At 40.0% G+C, this 15,963-nt stretch overlaps 1 protein-coding gene across 2 annotated transcripts in view; it reads right to left on the bottom strand.

The window, feature by feature from the left end:
• The window catches only part of tead1a (TEA domain family member 1a), a 42,521-nt gene extending 30,555 nt beyond the window's left edge, over positions 1 to 11,966 (bottom strand). Inside the window, exons 1-2 of one of the 2 annotated variants that reach the window (XM_081356869.1) lie at positions 11,814 to 11,966; positions 11,364 to 11,465 (exon numbers count right to left, since the gene is read on the bottom strand). The gene's annotated coding sequence lies outside the window, so the exon portion shown is untranslated. The remainder of the gene's footprint in view (positions 1 to 11,363; positions 11,466 to 11,813) is intronic. The other variant, XM_081356868.1, reaches the window with a different exon arrangement.
• Positions 11,967 to 15,963: the final 3,997 nt, after the last annotated feature.

Genomic DNA, 15,963 nt, shown 5'->3' with positions numbered 1-15,963 from the left:
ACATTTCTTACCTGTTGGGTTTACATTTTTTAATTAAATTGACTATAAAGATTGCTTGTGTGTGCTGGTGTTTATTCCAGTCTTTTAAAATAGTTGAATGAATGCTCGCGATCGTGCCTAGTAACGATGTTAAATAGGCTAACGTTAGGCTATTTAATCAATAACGTTAATGTACACAGGATAGAGGAGAATGACAGTCAACTACTTTGAATATTATAGCATTTTGGGCATAAACATGTAAATAATGAAAAGATTGACATTGAAAATGACACAGAATGATTAAAATTTAAATTTTTTATTAAAATAAATAAATGTTCGTGGTTCACACTGATGTTATTCATTTGTTCTCACGCACTTCAGCGACGAACACTGACCATTATCTATTATTAGCACAGCGGCCGTCAGCTAACTCTTCACGTCATATGTCATCACAAAAAGAAATATACAAGAGGAAGATAAAGGAATTAGTAATAATAGATCCTTATGAAGCACCACAAGTTCTTTTTACAGACATTAAATGTGCAGAAAAACTTCGAGTGGGGGTTCAATCTTCAGATGGCTGGCAGGAGCCGCCACTGGCATGTCACGTGACCGTCAGTGGCAGACTGGCAGCTGCCAGTCTGATTCTGGTATATCACGTGACCTGCCAGTGGTTGGCTATTGTCTGGCAGTCTGCCTTTTGCAAGTTTCAGAAAACATTGATTTTTGCCAGTTTATCTGTTTTGTATGTTCCTCCCTCTCTAGCTCGTGTATTATGCATCTGTTGATATGATTATGTTCTTTTGCATGATTGGCATTTTAGAGAATTCAGACTGGTTGCTTACTGACGCTCAGTCCAGTCAGCTGAACTGCGTGTATAACGCGTTGTCTGAAACTCTCGCTGTAAGGTAATGCATTGTTTTATTTTTATGAATGGAATCTCATTCATCTATTATTTAGTATTAGTAATGTTTTAGAGAATTTTATCCCAATTAAACCAGTTAAAATGGACGTGATCAGACTGGTTGCTTACTGACGCTTTACCGGATGCTCAATCCAGTCAGCCGCGGCTGAACTGCGTGTATAACGCGTTGTCTGACACTCTCGCTGTAAGGAAATACATTGTTTTCTTTTTATGAATGGAATCTCGTGCATCTATAATTTAGTATTAGTGATGTTTTAGAACATTTTATACCAATTAAACCAGTTAAAATGGACGTGATCAGACTGGTTGCTTACCGACGCTTTACCGGATGCTCAATCCAGTCAGCCGCGGCTGAACTGCGTGTATAACGCGTTGTCTGACACTCTCGCTGTAAGGAAATACATTGTTTTATTTTTATGAATGGAATCTCGTGCATCTATAATTTAGTATTAGTGATGTTTTAGAACATTTTATCCCAATTAAACCAGTTAAAATGGACGTGATCAGACTGGTTGCTTACTGACGCTTTACCGGATGCTCAATCCAGTCAGCCGCGGCTGAACTGCGTGTATAACGCGTTGTCTGACACTCTCGCTGTAAGGAAATACATTGTTTTCTTTTTATGAATGGAATCTCGTGCATCTATAATTTAGTATTAGTGATGTTTTAGAACATTTTATACCAATTAAACCAGTTAAAATGGACGTGATCAGACTGGTTGCTTACCGACGCTTTACCGGATGCTCAATCCAGTCAGCCGCGGCTGAACTGCGTGTATAACGCGTTGTCTGACACTCTCGCTGTAAGGAAATACATTGTTTTATTTTTATGAATGGAATCTCGTGCATCTATAATTTAGTATTAGTGATGTTTTAGAACATTTTATCCCAATTAAACCAGTTAAAATGGACGTGATCAGACTGGTTGCTTACTGACGCTTTACCGGATGCTCAATCCAGTCAGCCGCGGCTGAACTGCGTGTATAACGCGTTGTCTGACACTCTCGCTGTAAGGAAATACATTGTTTTCTTTTTATGGTCACGTGAAATGCCAGAATCAGACTGGCAGACGCCAACCAGCCACTGACAGGTCACGTGAAATGCTCGAATCAGACTGGCAGACGCCAACCAGCCACTGACAGGTCACGTAAAATGCCAGAATCAGACTGGCAGACGCCAACTAGCCACTGACAGGTCACGTGAAATGCCAGATTCAGACTGGCAGACGCCATCCAGCCACTGACAGGTCACGTGAAAATCCAGAATCAGACTGGCAGACGCCAACCAGCCACTGACAGGTCACGTGAAATGCCAGAATCAGACTGGCAGACGCCAACCAGCCACTGACAGGTCACGTGAAATGCCAGAATCAGACTGGCAGACGCCAACCAGCCACTGACAGGTCACGTGAAAATCCAGAATCAGACTGGCAGACGCCAACCAGCCACTGACAGGTCACGTGAAATGCCAGAATCAGACTGGCAGACGCCAACCAGCCACTGACAGGTCATGTGAAATGCCAGAATCAGACTGGCAGACGCCAACCAGCCACTGACAGGTCACGTGAAATTCCAGAATCAGACTGGCAGACGCCAACCAGCCACTGACAGGTCACGTGAAATGCCAGAATCAGACTGTATGTCAACCAGCCACTGACAGGTCACGTGAAATTCCAGAATCAGACTGGCAGATGCCAACCAGCCACTGACAGGTCACGTGAAATGCCAGAATCAGACTGGCAGATGCCAACCAGCCACTGACAGGTCACGTGAAATGCCAGAATCAGACTGGCAGACGCCAACCAGCCACTGACAGGTCACGTGAAATGCCAGAATCAGACTGGCAGACGCCAACCAGCCACTGACAGGTCACGTGAAATGCCAGAATCAGACTGGCAAACGCCAACCAGCCACTGACAGGTCACGTGAAATGCCAGAATCAGACTGGCAGACGCCAACCAGCCACTGACAGGTCACGTGAAATGCCAGAATCAGACTGTATGCCAACCAGCCAGTGACAGGTCACGTGAAAATCCAGAATCAGACTGGCAGACGCCAACCAGCCACTGACAGGTCACGTGAAATGCCAGAATCAGACTGGCAGACGCCAACCAGCCACTGACAGGTCACGTGAAAATCCAGAATCAGACTGGCAGACGCCAACCAGCCACTGACAGGTCACGTGAAATGCCAGAATCAGACTGGCAGACGCCAACCAGCCACTGACAGGTCACGTGAAATTCCAGAATCAGACTGGCAGACGCCAACCAGCCACTGACAGGTCACGTGAAATGCCAGAATCAGACTGGCAAACGCCAACCAGCCACTGACAGGTCACGTGAAATGCCAGAATCAGACTGTATGCCAACCAGCCACTGACAGGTCACGTGAAATGCCAGTGGCGGCTCCTGCCGGCACTGACAGGTCACATGACATGCCAGTGGCGGCTCCTGCCAGCCAGCTGAAGATTGAACCCCTACTGAAAACTTCCTGACATTGAGTTCGGTGACATTTACAGCTAAGTTACCTTATTCACTTCCCATCACGCTACACCGGAGCTTCATTAAAAGCATACACAAGCTTAGCAGGCTATCGGTATCACAGCATCGCTCGGGCATGATAGAAAAATAGGTGAATACAGAGCCATATTAGACATTCTCTGGTGAATATTTCACGACGACCTGTATTATGACCAGCGGTTTAGGATTTTCTATACCGTCAAAATGGCTGCTCCAAATGGCGTGACGTCACGCGGGACATCCCTTCCGTAAAACCCCAAGTGGACCTCTAGGTTGAAAAATCGTCAATGCAAGTGAATGGGAGAAAATAATTATTTTCTGGTCCCGTTTGAATTGTGCCATGAATGTGAACATATGTTGTCTATGAATTTTTTATATAACTTTTCATGTTACGAGTTTGACAGTATATGGTATGATTCTTTGTCTAGCAGTTGTGGAAAATACATAACGAGAAAGACTACATGTCGCCTATGTGACGTCACCCCCATAAAGTTGACTTACCCGTGGTTTTCGCCAACCTCAACGATTTTGTCCTCTCCCTGAAAGAAGGCGGTGAAGTGCACCAAAGACACAGCCATGTTTAGCGGGATCCGTGAGCTAGTCCGTGTGCGAGTGGTGGTGACGTTTCAAACGCGTCGAGAGTTGTAGTCCACAAAGTGCTCTCACACAAAGTCTAACCGTATCAAACTTCTACCCGCTAAATTGTAGAATTCTTTACACGTAAAATTATATTAAAAATTCACAGACAACATATGTTCACATTCATGGCACAATTCAAACGGGACCAGAAAATAATTATTTTCTCCCATTCACTTGCATTGACGATTTTTCAACCTAGAGGTCCAGTGGGGGTTAGCGGAAGGGGCGGGACTTACCAGCGCTATAGTGAACAAAAACGATCCGATTCCAATGAAAAACTAAAAAAAAGCTTATTTGTAACGCCACTAGATGCTCCATTCATTTAATCAAAAAGAATGGTTACATTAACCCTCATAAACCGATTCCACTTACATAACAGGAGCTTCATAACGGAGAAGGCTTATTAAGTTATTAAGCGGTTTAAGGGTTTTCATATATCCAGTATCTGTAAGTGATCGCAAAGAGCCTTCCTCCAGTGCATTTCTAGCGGTGACACGAGATGCACGCACAATGCTATTAGTCTCTATATTACTCTGTCATCAGCCAGGAAATTCAATTAAGGATGACCTAAAAATCCCTTCTTTCAGTCTTTCTCTGAGAGAGAGAGAGGCTTTTGCATTTCAATGGCATGTGTTGTATAGCGGCCAGCACATCTTGTACTCTGATTGTCAGAGTAGTATTTGCTTAGATGAAACCGTGTCCTTTTATTTCTGCGAAGGAACCACGCCAGAGAATCCTTCCTCAAAGAAACCCTTGCCTTAGACTCCAAAAAAGCATTATAGGAGGAAGACGTCTTGAAGATGCAAGAAATGTGAAGGGTCCTTAAGAAATGGGCTGTTGATCCTATTCAGAAACATGTGCAAAGAAGCATCTTTAATCAGAAATAAATTCACAGCCTTGTAATACATCTTCAGCGCATTGTGCTCTATAACTTGGCATGCACTTCAAATTAATTATTTGTCATGCTGATGACTAAAGCGGGGGTCTTACAAAACATATAAGCCATCCTTGAGATTACATTTTACTCATCTAAATATGTACTGAACCCGCATGTCCAAGGCTTCATTCACCTGAACAGAAATCGCACAGCTTTGCTCGCTCGCTCCCCAGGTTATGACTTTATTCAATGCAGTTTCGGAGGTCATACAATCCTGCTAATATCCAGGCGAAAAAAAAAAAATGTCTGTGAATTGCACTGCATGGACTCCTAAGGGGCGGCGGTATGTAAGCACTGTTGTTATTGCTTTCCCCGCGGCTATGTAATCCTCTCAACCAAGTGCTAATGACCCAAAGTGACGGCTGGACTTCTGGAAAGTTATTGTCCAGTGGGTAGAGAAAGCTGGCGTTACAAGACAATAATGCTAGGAAGGTTTTGCACTCACTTTCATTCAAATAAATCATTAGCTTAGCAACATGGAATCCGATTCAATGAATCTGAAATCAAATCTGATCCTTTGTTGGTAACAATATTCCTATTCTAACCAGAACCCTAAAATCAATGAGTGGTTGAAAGAAATGACTGATATTAAAATTCTGTACGATACAGAAGAGCTGATTATTATGTTGTGGCTAGTATTAAAATTCTATGCACTAAAAACCAAAAAAAAAAAACACTCAATAATTTGAAATGCATCATGGTGAGATTACATTTAACAGTGTTACTAAATTATCAGTGCTATTAAAGGAGAACTCCGGAGAACTCCGGTCAATTTTAACATTGAGCTAATTTTTTTGTACATTTGGAGTGCTGTCAATACAGAGAACAACGACAAAAATCGGTGTTGCCTACACCGAGTTATTAATCTAAAATAACAAGTTATTAATCGCAAATACCTGTGTTTACATCCTGTTTTCGGTTGAAGTCCAAAGTAGTCGATTGCCGAGTTCACGCGCATAGGTTTAGTTACCTATGATCACGCGCGTGAACTCAGCAATCGATTACTTTGGACTTCAACCGAAAACAGGATGTAAACACAGGTATTTGCGCTGGCTGAAATAACATCATTTTTATACATATCTTTCACATCTACTGCAGTCAGATTCACTCGTGTTCACTCTGAAGGAATCACTCACATTGTCTGTGCACTTGTAATGACACATCAAGGATGTTAAGAGCCTAAAAGCAGGTTTAGTACTTGCCCTATTGAAGTCAACAGGGTGCAGATTTTAAAAATAGAATAACTCGGTGTAGGCAACACCGATTTTTGTCGTTGTTCTCTGTATTGACAGCACTCCAAATGTACAAAAAAATGAGCTCAATGTTAAAATTGACCGGAGTTCTCCTTTAATGACGGTAAAGAGCATGCACAATTAATTATCTGATATCTACTGATATTGCTAAATTACTACAAAATAGCGGTTTACCGATAACCGATAAATGGCCGATATATATACTTTCTTTTCTTTTATTAAATCAATGCTACAAGTGAATTCAGGGATCACAACATGATAATGTACAGTATAAGAAATGAATATTTATTTGGAGATTTGCAAAAGATTCATTTTTAACTGTTAAATTATCCGTTTGAATTTTTAAGTGAGTGTTAGATGACGGCAAAGGTCATTTAAATGCAAAAATTAAACATACAATATCAACAGCAATACATTTCTATAAAATAAAGAATAAAATTCTGCCGATAACCGATATGGTTCCGTATATTGCGCATCCCTAGTGGATCAGATATTAAAAACATTTCCTAAGTAAAATTAGTGAGCAAGGTTGTATGTCCCCTCATGTCGGTATAGGAAGGTTGATTCAGGACCTTGTCCTACTTAAAGGGATAGTTCACCCAAAAATGAAAATTCTGTCTTCATTTACTCTCCCTCAAGTTGTTCCAAACCTGTATGACATTCTTTCTTCTGCTAAACACAAAAGAAGATATTTTAAAGAAAGTCGGTAATTAAACAGTTGCTGGTCCCCATTGACATCCATAGTATTTTTTTGTCCTACTATGGAAGTCAATGGGGTCCATCAGTCATTTTGTTACCGACTTTCTTTAAAATATCTTCTTTTGTGTTCAGCAGAAGAAAGAAAGTCATACAGGTTTGGAACAACTTGAGGGAGAGTAAATGATGACAGAATTTTCATTTTTGGGTGAACTATCCCTTTAAATGATTAAATTCAGTGGCTACACTGCCAGAGGCCACGTACAAAGTCCACTTCCTTGAAGACAATCCGTGAGTGGACCGGCTTCCTCTCCAGTGTTGTGGGTCAGACATGTTCTATGATCACTCCACAGGCTCTATTCTTCTGAAGCAGGCTATTTTTCGCTGAGTCAGATCCCGCTATTATCCAATGTCTTCCTGGGGTGCCACTCTCCCCACGCCGTCCCACAATGCCTCCTCCAGGAAATGGAAGAGACGACGTGCTCAAATAAGTGTGAGCTCCCGAGAAGCATGACCAGTGTTTGCTCATAACCTTTCCTGACCATCCAGCAGGGGACAAATACATTTACTCCAAAGGGTGCCGTGAACCACGCTCTCGTCCCGATTTACCACAGATACGGTTTCGCACAGAGAACACAGGCGCTTCTTATAAACGCAGAAGAAAGTCTTTTCAAAACTCGCAGTACATCTGAAGAAATTGTATCAAAACAGATTTTCTTGGCTAAATCTATCTAGGACACAGCGGTGTCTTTTTTTAATCTACTGTCCCAAAAAGGAAAAGGTTTTTGTGCTTTGTTTTTTGTTAGTTCTGTTCAGGAGCATGTCTTCTTTTTTAAAACACTATTCTCAAAAAGCATGCATTTCATAAACAAGGTACTAACTCTACCCTGACATGCTATTTTAACAGCTGTATCAACTGTAAACTGGAGGGAAAGAAAAACTGCACGACCACCTCTGATTAATACTGTACGGGAGGTGAATAATGGTCTGTTTAACTGGAACTCAAGCTTTGCGTTTGTGACAGGAACTGACTCATTTAGTGACTGATTTCACTCTGACTCTCCCTAAGCTGTTGTTCTGACGTTTCCACTGAGCTGAAGGAACATTAAAGGAAAAACAGATCTGATAATAATATAATAACCTACACAAAGAAAAGCTCTTTTTTTTACCAAACCACACAAAGCCATGATCTATACACAAACAACAATAACATTATTATGTGAATTCCCCAAACCGTTCTGCTGTTCTTTTTTCCTTTTCCTTTTCTCTTTCTTTTACTTTAGGATCTGTCTATCTATCTATCTGATCTTTTTTCATAAAACTTTTCCAAAATAACTCTATCTGCTTGTCCATCCATCCACTCGATCAATCAATCAATCCATCAATCAATCAATCAATCAATCAATCTATTTATCTATCTATCTATCTATCTATCTATCTATCTATCTATCTATCTATCTATCTATCTATCTATCTATCAACTTTTTCCAAAATAACTCAATTATCTATCTGCTTGTCCATCCATCCATCCATCCATCCATCCATCCATCAATCTATCTATCTGATCTTTTTTCATAAAACTTTTACCAAAATAACTCAATTACCTATCTGCTTGTCTATCTACCTATCCATCCATCCATCCATCCATCCATCCATCTTCTTTTGAGATAAAACTTGTTCAAAATCACTCAATTATTATTTGTCTGTCTGTATCAGGGAAGATATTTTTTCCCTCTTTATTTCACTCAAGTATCTATCTATTTCTTGCACACTAATTCACTCCAGTATCTCTTTACTTCTTTCTGAAATCGCTCCAAAACTTTTCCTCAAGCTAAAGTCCAGCAACATTTACAAGCTAGCTAAAAGGCCGTCCAGCGGCCAGCCTGGAGCAGACGTGCTGACGTCAGTGGCAGAGTTCCAGTAAGGGTCTCTCTCTGGCTGTCCTTGGTCTCGTGGAGCGGTGGGCTGTGTGGAGAGAGCCGTCCTTTTGTGACAACAGAGTTTACCTCAGGGCACGGCGTGGGCCTCCTGCTGCCCCGGGCCACAGAGGACACCCTATTGTTCCTGTGTTCCCTGAACAAAGCCGGCCACCCGTGCCCCTGCTACACACAGTCCCACTGAGCTATTGTTCTGCTGACAAACTCTCAACCCAAATTTCATTACATATGAATTTTCCTTTGTCGCCCCTTCAGGCCCCCCTCTCGCGTTTGCTCCGACAAATCTTTTCGGGTTTCGTATAGCCACCCCCCCTCGCCACCCCTCCAGTTATCATGCAAGACTTGTGATTTTGAGCATGCCAAAAGAAAAAAATGAAACTGCAAGGAACACATGTAACTCATAAAAAGAACATTATATTAGTCCGTATTGTCAAATTTAGCATCAATCTACACCGAAAACCATTTCACTATATTAAAATGGCTAATTTCTCTTCTTTTGATAAGCAAAAAAATAAAATAAAATGTCTCATTCAATGCTAGTCATAAGCACCTGTTGCTTTAAAACTTGGCATCTTCGCCTCAGATATCTGAACTTATTTCTAAAAACATGACGCAAGAAAACGGCTTAACGCTCAGCAAAAACTTGGGATTATTTTTGGACTTTTTCATTTAAAAAAACAAAAACAAATTTTTTGAATGAAAACCTCAACAAAATTTAGGGAATATTTATTATACGCATGATAAATTTAGCTCAGCTTTGCTAGCATTTCCCTTATCAAAAATTGCAATTATATTAAACCACAAAAAAAAAAAAAAAAAAAGAGTAATTTGTTCCCTAAACTGTATGTAAACCAAAGGTATTAATTACAAGTGCCAAACTATTGTACTTTGGCTACATAAACACAGTCCCTCCTTTACTAAACTTACTCAAACACCCCCTTTGCATAAAAAGACATGTAAAAGAAAGGACAAAATACAACATAATGGTGTTGATAAGCTAAATTACCAGATAACATCGAGGCACACACAAGCCATATGGTGCCTCCACCACTATCGCCTGTTGCTGGCATAACAATGGAGTTGGCTAGATGAGTGGCAGCAACAGTCAAACAAATGGCCGTTCCTCTGAATTAGTCCAGCGCCAGAATGAATACACAGTTTAGCATCTTTCAGCCTACAGGTGCGCTTAAGTGGCAAACCAGATGTCAGCATGGGAGCGGGACTGTTTGTGGAGTAATTCAGCCGCTCCACGAGCCCCTGCTTCAATAACAGCAGGAACAATGAAGGGCCCCTTCCCCCATTTTCCCACAATCCCGTGCTCCCAGAGGAAGCCGTGACTAGTGAATCAGGCTTTTTTTTTTCCTTCTCTGACAAAGTTTTAATTCTTGAAAACAGAAAAAGAAAATAGCATAATTAACTAACTGATTATCTCCCTCTGAAAGGTTATTAGTGCAATGTTAAACTCATAAAGGAAGAGAAGAAAACAAAAAGTTCAGATTTCCGTTTCATTTAAGTGGCCATATGTTCCTACACTTCGAAATACTTGTTAGGTTTTGATTAAATTACATTCAGAAATGAATGAAAACTGTCACAGATATTGATTTTTAATACTGATATGAAGTCAAAAAACAGTGTTTAGGAGCTAGCGTAAGAATGTATTTAAATTTTAGGGTTTATCTACTCTGTTTACATAAGTTAAATAGACTGGCAAGTCAAAACAACAAGACAATGGCGAAGGGGGTCGATCTCATCTGAGACAACAAACCTCTGTCAGACAGCAGTTGAAGGGGGGGGGGGGGGGGCAAACAGCAAAAAAGAAAGACAAAAAAGAATACTTCAAATGCACTACAGTATAAGACATGTACTTGATGTAGCCTACTACAGTAGCCTATGTCCTACAGTATGTACATAATGTTTACAATGAAACAGTTATTAAACTTTTCACAATGCTTTTCACACACATATTGAATTTGAACTATATGAATTCAGTTAGTTTAGCCCTTAAAAGATTTCTCTATCTTTTCAATGCATGCTATTTAAATGTCAGACAGTAAAATTGAAAAAATCGCAATAAAATTGGAAAATAACAATATGTTTCTTCAGTCTTTTAGAGGGAAATATGACAAGTGAGACCAACATATGACACATGATACCCCAAAAAATGCTGTCTAGGTAGGCAGTTTTTGAGACAGTCTTAGACCAGAGACTAATTTTAGTCTGAGGGCTTTCTAACGTCCAGATTAATTATTAACAGGGGCTGGACCATGGACTTTCTCCCTAATCCTTTATTTATGTACACAAAACTAGCGTTTTTCAGGAAAGCAAACGGGAGCGGGGTGTTAACCGGACCAAATAATTGCCTAAACATACCCAAGTCACCGAGGTCAAGTTAATAACCAGAAATCAATGACACTGATTCAGTCGTGCCAGAAACATGAATCACAGCGTGAGGTTTACTATTGAAGTAAATGTGAACTTACTGTTACAACGAGATCGTGGTCAACTAGTTGGCATAGATAGAAGCAAAAAGTGTTTTCTGAACCTCCACAAATGATGAAAATCTCTGCGGGTGTTTGCACAATCTAAAAAAAAACAAAAAAAAACAAAAAAAAAAAACATTAATCGCTTTATTTAACTAGCCTACCCCGTTTGGCACAGTGTATTTTTTTCCGGTTTTCATCGTGAAAGGCTGCTTATTTTTGCCGTGGCACTTTAAGAACTGGGAATAAAACTATATCCTCTATTCTCTCAGTATTTATCTCCATAATGTACAACCCAAAAAACATAAAGTGTTAGTATAACTAGTAGCAAAATAAATAAATAAATAAAAATCTACCATTCTTATACTTAAAAGCAATTTTATAGAAAATCTAAATAGCGTTTATAACTTCACACCGCTTTTAACAACTTAGTATAAAGCACAAACGTACCTCAAGTGTTTTAAATGTGTCTGATGCAGAGTAATCGGATCGAGCGCACGCTCTGGTTTATTTCCAGCTGATCACTTTTTTTCTTCTTCTTGTCGGAGCGCGAGAGCGCGACAATTCTGCGTATCTAACAACGATGTGAAGTATGCGCGGAATGAGGGCAAGAATGAAATGAACGCGAAGAACTGAGTTTGCGTTGGGGGCGGGGCCAGAGTGACGTCACTCGCAGAACTCCTCAGCGATGGGAGGGGCTGAGTGTGTGTGACTGAAGTGGTGAGGATTTTTTGATTCATTAGTGACTCGAATCTTTTGAATCCCTTCACTGAAGACTGAAGAGATTCGTTTTTTTTTTTTTTTGGAGAAGGCTACAGTGGCCCTTTTGGGACCGGTTGCATAGCCGAAACGGCAAATGGTCTTACAAGGTGGTCATCCAACTTTTTTCTGTAAGAATGTTCATTATTTTAAAGTCAGTTACATTAAAGATTGGCCTAATTTGATACTGAAAAGTAAGACTGATTATTCCTAAATAGGTCACACTAGTTCTTAAGGGTACTATACGGTTATATCCGGACCACACGTGACCACACGTAAATGTACTATACGGTTAACCTTACCTAACCCTAACCCTACCCACCCTACCCACCCTACCCAAATAGGTGTGGTCCGGATAACCGTATAGTTCCTTCTTAAGAGATGGGCTGCGTTCTCTCTTGAGTAGCCTAGGTAGCATACTTTTGAATAAGTAATTGCTTCACGACCACAAAAAAGTATGTTCTATGAATGTAATCTGGATGTAGCTACTACATTACTCATGTTGTCATTATCATGTGACCGACCAGCATCAGTTATCGCTTCACTGCCATTCATAAATTCTCTCGCGTGGCCTTATGGGATGGTAAAGTGTCCATCGTATGCAGACTCTCACTGGAAGTAGTACGTCTTCCGGATACTTTTTGCCTATTCTTTTATGAGTAGGCTACTGTAAACTCGGACATAGCTGCTACTTCTTTTGTCACATACTGTTTTTCACTCTCATCAACGTAGTCCATAGCAGCAACACAAATATATCTTGACTTTATCTAGTGGTTATTTGGGGGAAAACATAGGGGGACGTTTTCACCCCACTCTACCCTAAAGTTATAATAAACACTGTGATATTCCATAAAAAAAAGGAGTTGTCCATTTTGATTTCACGTTGACTTTAAACAAACAACACCGAAAATAATCTTTGAAGTGACTAAAATGCTTCATAAGTAGCATACTTTCTTGTCAACTGCTGGGCATACCAATTATAAAACTATAGAAAAAACAACAAGAATAGGCCTAGCTTAGATAAATTAACGGTTTGGTTTTTACATTTTAGTCGTGAGGGTCATTACACGTTTACAATTTTTCGCAATCAAAAATTGCTACATTCCCACGTGGGGTGATGACGTTACCAAGAGGAGACGGACGTATTAAACAATTACATACTGCCCTCTCGTATAAAAGTAAGTCACTCAGACATCTTATTTCAATAGAGTTAGGCAACATTACTTTACATTGTGTCAAATGAATGAGGAAATACAGAAATAAACATTAAAGTTACCACTGGATCCACAGAAGGGTTGTTAACGTTGATAATAGAATACAGTCAGTCATTATATGTACCATTGCCATCTTGTGGTAAAAACAGACATAAGCTGTAGTCAAGGAAATGCTTTGTTTCTATACAACGTGGGAAACAGAAGCTTTAGTGATTCATCAAAGTAAAATGATCTACTTGCAATTACACAGAAATGTATGCACGTTTATTTTTTCCATCAAGTAGGGTAAAAAATGGCAAAATTATATATAGGCCTGTGTGTGTGTGCATAGCCTACATTTCGTTTCTAATTGACAAAATAAATGAAAGTGCTTGTTATCAGTTTTAACATGTTCGAATCAAACGCAGTTCTGGCAGGTCACGTCAGTCAAGCTGGCATAAGCTGACTCTCATCTGATCCACGTCTACCCTTAGATAATACCCTTCTCCATCCCCAGCTTCTCCTCTCATCCACAGTCAGGACTTGGCCTTCACATATTCCTTTATCTCGATTTTCCTTGTTACATTAATTATTGTCATTCAGAACTCTGCAATACATTTATGTTGGTTCTGTTCTGTTTACCATAAGGTGGGTTATCACTGCTCTCCCATACCGCCAATCCAAACTTTATGCTACTTGTCAATCATCTTTGATAATAGTGATCCTGACAGAAATGTGCATAACACTAAAACAAATAGGAGAGAGGCTTGATTTGAAAGGTTAGGAAGAAAAAGGAACAGTGAACATAAAACATCCTTAAAAATCAATATGAGCTTTTACAGGAAAAGCGAGCAGGAGCAAGATGAAGAGGTGTAATTAAATGGTCATATAATTGGATCTGAACAAGCAATGAAGCAGCTTGTTAACTTGTTACTGTTACCCCATGAGAGCAAGCCGGCGTGCCTGAGCCTGCCATTAGCAGAATGTTGCTCCCATTCTATAGGGATGCAATGAACGACATGAAAAGGAATCAGAGGAAGACCTTGTGCGTTTCTCTTTCTGAGGATGACATTCACAGAGGAAGGAGCACGTATATAACAAATATGACAGTTATTTTAAGATACAACGTTCAGATGTGATGCATTATCACCTATATAAGAATATAAACACTCTTTAGCAGATTGGAGGTCATGTCTTTCCTGTAAATGTTTTATAAATGGAGTCCTCAGAGGCATGTTTGATGTTCAGGATGAATGCCATACCTTTGATGTTCAGTTGAATTTCAGGCCAGCGCAACTTTGAAAAATCCACACGCTAAGGGTCCGAACCGTCATGGGCAAACAAAAAAGGTGAGAAAGATGGAGAGAGAGGCAAGAGAATTAAAGAAAAAAATATCAGATGTTTAAGAGCAAAATAATGGAAGCAACACGACAATTCAGGACATTACACACAGATCAGTCAATTACCCAGGCGTCCTTTTTGTAATTTCCCCCCCTTAGATTACACTAATCACCTGCTTTTGGGAGAACAGGAAGTCAGAACATGTATGGTTCATTTATAATGTTCTTTTCCCATATTTAAAACAAACAGAGCTACACATAGCGAATCATTTTATATTTTCACTGCTTATCTGTTGAATCTTCATTATGGAAGACAATTTTAAAATGAAGGAAAATGTATTGTAACAACTTTCCCTTTGTGCTAGCCATAATTGATACCTCGAATCGCAAGGTTTGTTTAGCTGTCATTAGGAATTTCACATGAAACAATTTCCCATGCACATTTAGCATCACGCAAAAATTGACCAACACTACAAAATAGACCTTTCTTTGTCGGATGTGACCATCTACTTTTCAAAGTGATCAGACTTCTCACATTTGACTGGGGGACCATAAAATTGGTGAGAACACCATATAGGCTTGCATTTAAAAGGGGGCCAGAATATCAGAGACTTGGATGGGGTCTCTTGATTTTGTCCATCAGGAAACCACTCGCAACAGCAGAAACGCCCAATTGTTGAGGTAAATCGTGCACACATTTTCCTTTGGAATTTCAAAATCTTATTATACATAAAGATCTGAAGTTTTCTAAAGCAGGCACAAGAATTTCAACCCTTCAGGTAGAAAAGTCATTTTCTGGAAAATCCATCCATTCTGACTAGAAAAATCCATCCAAGATTAGAGTGTATTTCTCCTGTTTAAACCAACAGTATTCGTTCAGACGTCTCAAAACAGATATTCTGTATTAGACTGTGGAATATATTTGTTATATTTATTGGTTGTTATACAGCACAAGCGCTCAAGCACTGTAGCATATGGAGTCTGCCAAGATCAAATTAGACCGTCATTTCGATTTGCAGCCATTTTGAAAGAATCCAATAAGAATGTTAAAGCGATTTTTCAAGCACAGGTTCCCCATGTGGACGTGGATGGTTTTGAATGGAAGTAAATTACCCCCAAACAGCCTTCCACTTAAACAAGGACAAAGAGGGCCCATGTCTGCCGGTCATCCCTGCGGTATTTTGAACGGCGTAAGCATCTGTTCCAGTGAGTGAAGTGAACAGTCTATCAGTGACAAGACGGCTTAAAGTACAGCACTCAAGAATGCAGCCGTGGAATGGAAAGATAAAATCTGACAATCACAATGGG

The sequence above is a fragment of the Scardinius erythrophthalmus genome, assembly GCF_964197995.2.
Source record: "Scardinius erythrophthalmus genome assembly, chromosome: 24".
Classification (NCBI taxonomy): domain Eukaryota; kingdom Metazoa; phylum Chordata; class Actinopteri; order Cypriniformes; family Leuciscidae; genus Scardinius; species Scardinius erythrophthalmus.
Note: the sequence above shows the minus strand (reverse complement) of the source record. Positions and strands in the feature narration are given on the sequence as shown.